General features: G+C 38.1%; 1 protein-coding gene across 1 annotated transcript in view; it reads right to left on the bottom strand.

The window, feature by feature from the left end:
* Window positions 1–7,022, bottom strand: part of MYOF (myoferlin) — a 67,902-nt gene that overhangs the window by 51,793 nt on the left and 9,087 nt on the right. The gene's annotated exons all lie outside the window — the stretch shown is intronic.

The following is a 7,022-nucleotide window of genomic DNA, read 5'->3' as shown; positions in this document are numbered from 1 at the left end:
CTTTCCCTATATACCTACCCATCCTTACAATAAGGCATACAACATCTCTGTAAGGAAAACAGTGAAACAGAACAAATTCAATCCACGTGCTTACTAGAGGATTCACAGAATTAATCTTGTGGCTCAAACGCTACATTTCGGAATAGGTTCCTCTCCTTGCCTCTAAATTCTCAGGATATTTTAATATGGCTCTAGAGAGGCCTACTGAAGGAAGCTGTCCACGGGATGTGACGTTATGTAGTAGACTGTCCTCAGCTACTTCTGCCTTCTTTGGGATTGTGTCTGTCACCCCTGTTGTCTTCAAAAAAGTGAAAACTGCATGCACTTTTAACCTGAGAAACTTCTTTCAGGCAGAGCTTCTAACAGTGTGGCACTGGTGTCATGATATCCGGCACTGTATTTCATTCCCATAGTATGTAATAACAGCTTACTCCTATACTGAAGTGGATTATTGGAATAACTGAGATTTTTGCTGAAGAAAAAAACCTAAGATAGTTTCACCCTGTAAATATTACAAAGAATGTATTTTACAAACAAAATACCAGCTTTGCTGCCAAAGTGGAAAAAAGATTTGTACGCAGAGAACTTAACTGTGGTCCCTTTGAATCGATTACAGTGCTTTTTCACGGAGAAGCTAAGGAGGCAAGGGCATTTTTTGACATGGAGCAAGAGCATTATTATAGCTGCTCTCAGTTGATATATCATGAGAACATAATTTACTTTTTGCAAAGTACATTAGGATAAGTAAGTATAAAACACTAATTTCCTGCAAATATGCATTCCAGGTATTACACATTAAAACTTTTATTTAGCTGTGCACAAAAAATAACTACACTTCCTGTTTGAACAACCTATTAGAATTACTTTGGTGCTGTCACCTCCTCAGACCACTCCTCTTTCCCACTCCATTTCACTCCTCCAATCCCAGCTGTCTTTTTGATAGTTTTGACTCACTCTCAGGCCTTTCACTTCTGGTCCCCAAATTGCCAGAGCACAGTATTATTTCATCTATGCCTCATATTCATCACACACAGAGGATGGGCTACATGTGAAAAGCACTTTAAGATTAGGCTATGCTGCAGAGGAAATGCACAAAGCTGTTCTAAACTTTAAGATGACCATAGCCAAAACTCTGATGCCATTTCTAACACCTAACTCTCCTCCCTTTACTGAACAGACACCTGGATTCAGTATTATAGTCTTGATCCAGTGTTCTTAAAAAGACTATGGAAATACACCTAGTTATTTCAGTGAGCATTAGATCAATCCCAAGTACATCTTCACTTCTTACAAATTCTTGCACAGAGCTGGCCATTAGCTGAAACACTGACTCCATGCATTTCTAAACTTTAGGGAAACACTGTCTTAAACTACTTCTGACCCATACCCAAATTCTAAGCTTTAAGCAATTCCAAATATTCTTATTTTCCCCAAATTCTTCAACCGTGACTATGCCTTCCCATTTGAGAGAGAAACATACATATTTTGAGTTATCATAGAAAAGAAAAACCCAACAAGACTACCCAAAACCAGCTAGGCTAAACCTGATTATAGAGAAAGGAAAAGAAAATATTTTCCTATATACACTTATAGAAAAACTTGGTAGATATGCTATTTTGATTTGATATGAGTTGAAGTGACTTACATAAACTCCAAAAAGAACTTCAGTTCAGAAGTCACCCAATCTCAAATCATCTGGATGACTGCTTCAACAAGATGACTGTTTCAATCATTTCTGGATGACTGTTCACCACACCCTCTGATCTGGTGACATTAACTCAAGAACAGCTGTTCAATAGTAGTGCTTTTGGAGGTTTCCAGCCTAAATTTCCATTTTTACATCCTCATCTATCCTGGGCAGATCATAACTGCGCGCACAGCTGAATGCATAGCAATCGGTTTTAACATTCTGGTCACCTTCTGAGGACTAAGACGGAGTCTACATATCTACACAGACTCCTAGCTACCGGTTGCCTTTAATGTCCTTTGTTTCCCCCTCCTTTAACAGGCTGGGCAACAACTTTCTCCAGTCTTTTTCCACTCTAGCAACAGCGAGAAAGCTAACATTCAGCCTATACACTATCTTAACCTACTTCTAACCGTTAGCCAAATTCTAAGCTTTAATCAGTCAGTCTTTTGCCTTCCTCAAAGTCGTCCTGTTCACTGGATTTATAATATTTCACCCCTTCCTAAGGAGAACCACAGAACTGATGAGCTTGGACGGGACCACTTGATCATCCAGTCCAACCCCTCTGCTAGTCAGCTAGAATAGGTTGCCCAGGACCGCGTCCAGACTGGTTTTGATCATACAACTATTCAACAGCTAAGGTAATATTTTCAAAACTAACAAGGAACACCTCAAGGTCATCACTATATCTCATCTTTGTCACTCGTACAGGTCTTAGATAAAGCTGTTTTCTCTCATGTCTCTAATCTTTGGCCTAAGTCAGGTAAGCGCAAGTCAGCTAAGTCAGATAGCAGCAGCTGTTCTGACACCACGTCCATAGACAGTTCATTGCTGTGTAATGCTCTGCTGCATGGTCTGCAACTGTACTCACTTGTATGTAGCTAGACACTTACATACTAGTTCTCTGCATGATTACTACGAAGTTGCTGTGATCCTCTAAAGACCTTTTACCCTCAAGCAGAATTGCATGTAATCTCCTACTGAAGTCATGACTTTCAAGGTGACAAGGAGTCCTTTCCTCCCAGCACAGCTGAAAAGACTGTCTGCCACCTATTCATCCTCAAAGGGCGCTGCCCTTTGCTGGAGCAATTTCAGCTTTCTTCCTCTTGCCTGGGCAGTCAACACTTGATCACGCTGGTCTCTTGACACCATCAAGTGGGGTAGTTTCAGTTTTCAAAATAACTCAACACATCCTCTGACCTTTTGTTCATCAGCTGTTTTGGCAGTAGACTGCAAATGAGTATTGCTTTTCAACTCTGCTTAATTTCCTTTTTGGCCATCTGTAAGACTTGTATGTGTATAGTGCCCAGTCAGCCATGTCTCTTGAACTTATACATAAGCAGTTCAAGCATTCTGGTCTACCACCGAATAAAACACCAAAGATAAAAGCAGATTTTAAATCACTTCAAATACACCTTATCAGTACTAGGCCTATGATACATTCCACTCAGTAATCAAAGGGAAATAATTTGTCAGCATGAAATCAATGAAGTACTGATGACAAACTATCAGTGTTACATTTGTGCCAAAGCTAAGTAATCTGTTAGTACTATGGTTAGCACTTCCTGTTAGCTGCCCAAATAACCAAGAGAAGTGAAACTTTACACCCATGCCTAGATCAGGAAATGCTAACTCACAGTACCACCATTTCAGTAGTCCTCCTCTGTTTGAAGGCAGCAACTTATACAAAATTGCTTAGCATATCATGTCTTCCAGCTGCTTACATGCTATTTCTACTGGAAGCCCAGTGATTTTAATCCCCTGAGAGTCAAGCATTTAAATACTTTTGACATATTTTTTAAGGGTTTAGTTTGGCAGAGGTTGATATTTATTATTCTCATCAGCAAACTTGATCCCACACTGCATTTAAAATTGCTACACTCAACCTTTCTTTCTTAGTGTATATGTTCCATTATAAAGTCTATGCTACAAAACCCAACACACACCTTCTGTTATTTGTGCTGTGTTTTAAAATTTTTATTAAAAGCAAACCAACTATTTTTTATCCTCTTTAGTTATTCTATAATACTCTTTGGAAGAACAAACTTGAAAAATAAATAAAGCATGGGTACTATTATGTACAAGGCAGAAAACCACAAAACTGAATCATAACCAGGCTGGATCTTGCATACAATGTATGCAAGGAAAACCTCCAACTATGCACAGACACACTGACATGCAAAAGAATCCACACAAAAGGGTGCAGCTGTAGGAGGATTCAAACAATCTAGAAATTATTTAACTATGGAAAATACTTAAAAATTATTGAATACTTTGCTGCACTGTTCGTTTGTGGCTGCATTTTTCTGCTCGAGAAAAGGGTGTGCCTGATCTGTTTTTCCTCTGCGTCGCTAGGTTACTAACTACGCAAAGAACATGGGGAAACACATAATCCCAACTCTCTTTCAAATAGAATGAAAATCATTTCACTCAGACACAACTGTAACTTCCTGTTAATGTTTTTGTACCTTTAAAGCAACAACTGAAGTTACGGGTTTTTTGGGGTTTTTTTTTGTTGTTTTGTTTTCTTTGGGTTTTAACTGCATAAGGATTTGTGTTCTGAGATTTTGAAATCTTTCTACTAACAGTATTAGACATAATAGAAAACAGATGTGTTCTCTTTTCAACTGTCTTTATGCTGGAAAATCTAACTAAGCATGGATCATATGAGTTCTCTCGAGTTTATTTCTATGATGGTCTGGCTGCATACATGTCAGTGTGGTTTGTTTTATTTATCTTTTCCAATGACTGTGACTTTTTGCCTTGAAGAGCACTCATCTAATCTATCTGCAAAAGTTTAGTGATCCTGTAAATGCAGCAGTAAATTCTATCTCCAGGGAAAAAAGAAACAGAAAAATATTCCAGTGTTCCTTCTCGCTCTATTTACAGAAACATGCCAAAGCAATGAGTTAGTGTTTTGGCACAGTGTAAAAACAGAATAACATCCACTCAGCTCCTCCTCCTACATCAGTACAAGAACGGGCTGGGTGAACAGCTATATAACTTTCTAGGAGTTGTTACAAATTGTGGGTTATATTGCAATCTTTTGCTATGCTGTTCTAGAGGGGATTATGGTTCTATAGTCACCTCTTAGGCACAGAAAATGGACCAGGTGCCCAGAACTAGTCAGGAGTAACAGTGCATGGAATAGCATTGCCTATCAGTTAGGAGCTTTGTGAGTAAGCAGCCAGAGAGAGGGAGTTGGGTTGAGAAACACATTATTCTGCTCCTAGTCTACCCTGCAGCAAAGAATGGTAGCGGAACATTTGAGCAGAAGTTGTTTCTACCTTGAAATAACAGTAGCAATCCTCACTGGTTATTTTCCTTCAGAAGAGAGGAGATAAAACCAAAGACATGGTGTAGTTTCTCCTCATTGATCTTTCTTGGGTGACTCAGTCCCCTAGATGTACCCTATACACTCAAAAACTAATTTCAATCTAGACTTTAAAGTAAAATATATAAGAACATGAACTTCTAAAGGAAAGGTTATTGATTTAGACTCAAATCCCACTTAGCTTAAACACCAGATACACCTCCCAGGTTAATGGGTCTACTCATGAATAATGTCAAAAGCACATGACAAATTGGGTTTCTGAAATAATGGACATTTACCTCTGACAGACTTCAGTTAACCACATCGAATTTACATGAAAAAATACAGTATTGTCCAGCCCTCACTTCCCTATTCCCCCCCTTTTTTTTTTTTTAACTGTCATTATAAGAATTCTCAGTAGCAAGGACCCTAGGTAGGCATTATATTCCATCTTTCCAGCCCTGAAGTAACACACAGACAAAGCAAGGGAATGTCATTTGCACACTTTCCCACCAAGTATCTATTTGCAATGCTGCAGCACTGCAGGCATGTGTCTGACCACAAACTTTTTCTACGGTATTAAAAGAGGATACTGTGAAAGAAGGGCAAAACTATGATATGCTGGTCCTTAATCTCTCTCAAACTCTGTATTAGTTGACAGAATCAGTAACTACAGAAATACAGGTTATGCATACATGCAAGTAATATGTAGAAAACATTCCAAATTCCCTCTTTCATGTGGTCCTTTGTCTAAATCTGAATGTTTATTAATATCAATCTCTTCCACTTTTACAGTGTTTTGTGTCTTCAAAGAAATCCAAGATGACATTTCCTATTATCTTGTTACAGTCAGGAAGCCTATTCATGTGTTTCCCACTTCGCACCCCCTTATCCTGTTTCCCTGCCAATAGCTCTTCCAAACACATCATACACTGCAAATATGTGGTAGTTATCAAGGATTTATTTTGAAAGAGTATCACTTTGATGGTGTTGCTGTATCTTTGGTATGGACAATATATATTTTTGGACAGCTCCATACATGGAAATCATTTTCCTAAATAAATTTTACTGGTTTACGTATTAAATTGTACACAGAATAAGTGATGGACAACATCCACAAGCAAAACAAACAGGCATTTGCACAAACTGGGGGTTAACTGCTACAAATACAAGTCCAAATACAGTTGGAAAAGAACAATACATGACTGCTTAACTTAGAACCCATGTACAGAGTGAAACATTTTAAGGGCTTCAGGTAAGCACCTTCCTTTATTTTCTGACACATTAGAAAATCCATTGCAAAATTCTGATTACTGGCAAGCTTTCCTGTATCAAGCTCTGATTTCTGGGATTACCCTGAAGTCAGAGGCATGCAATATATTCCTGCTTTACTGACCTACAGGAATCTCAAGAATGAGAGATCTGAGGGCATCGCTTGACTCACAGTGATTTTACAACAGAGCTGTTGAGGCATTGTAAAAACCTGAATTCACGTACTAGGAGAAGGCAGAAAGTAGTAAAGTAAAGCTAACAATGGAAGTGGACTGCTATTGTTAAACATGAGTGTATGCCTGGCTCAGTCTTATAAAATATCTAAAAAAAAAAAAAAAAAAAAAAAAAAAATAAAAAGAAGGTGATGTGATATCATACTCCCTTTCAAACTGACAGCAGCCAAACATTACTTGGTATTGACAGAAAAGAGAGAGCACAAGAGTGCAGCAAACAGGGAAATAGATCCTTGTTTAAAATCTAGGAATTTCTACAAAGTAGGAAACTGGCATCTCATTTTTGATAAGCTGTTCTTTTTTCTGCACAGATTTAAGAAAAATCTTTATGATGCTTGTCTAAATGTATATATTTACCTTTTCAAAGTCAAGCAGAGATAGGCAGATGATTTTAACCACTATGGGATAGCTAAAGATTAAACACATTGATGAAACTTTATCTTGTTATGTGTGTCAAGAAAGAACCCCTAGGCTTTGTCAGAACTTCTAGTACAAGCATGTTTCAACACAAAATAAT

This window comes from Nestor notabilis, unplaced genomic scaffold, assembly GCF_000696875.1.
Source record: "Nestor notabilis isolate BGI_N333 unplaced genomic scaffold, ASM69687v1 scaffold7373, whole genome shotgun sequence".
NCBI lineage: Eukaryota > Metazoa > Chordata > Aves > Psittaciformes > Psittacidae > Nestor > Nestor notabilis.
Note: the sequence above shows the minus strand (reverse complement) of the source record. Positions and strands in the feature narration are given on the sequence as shown.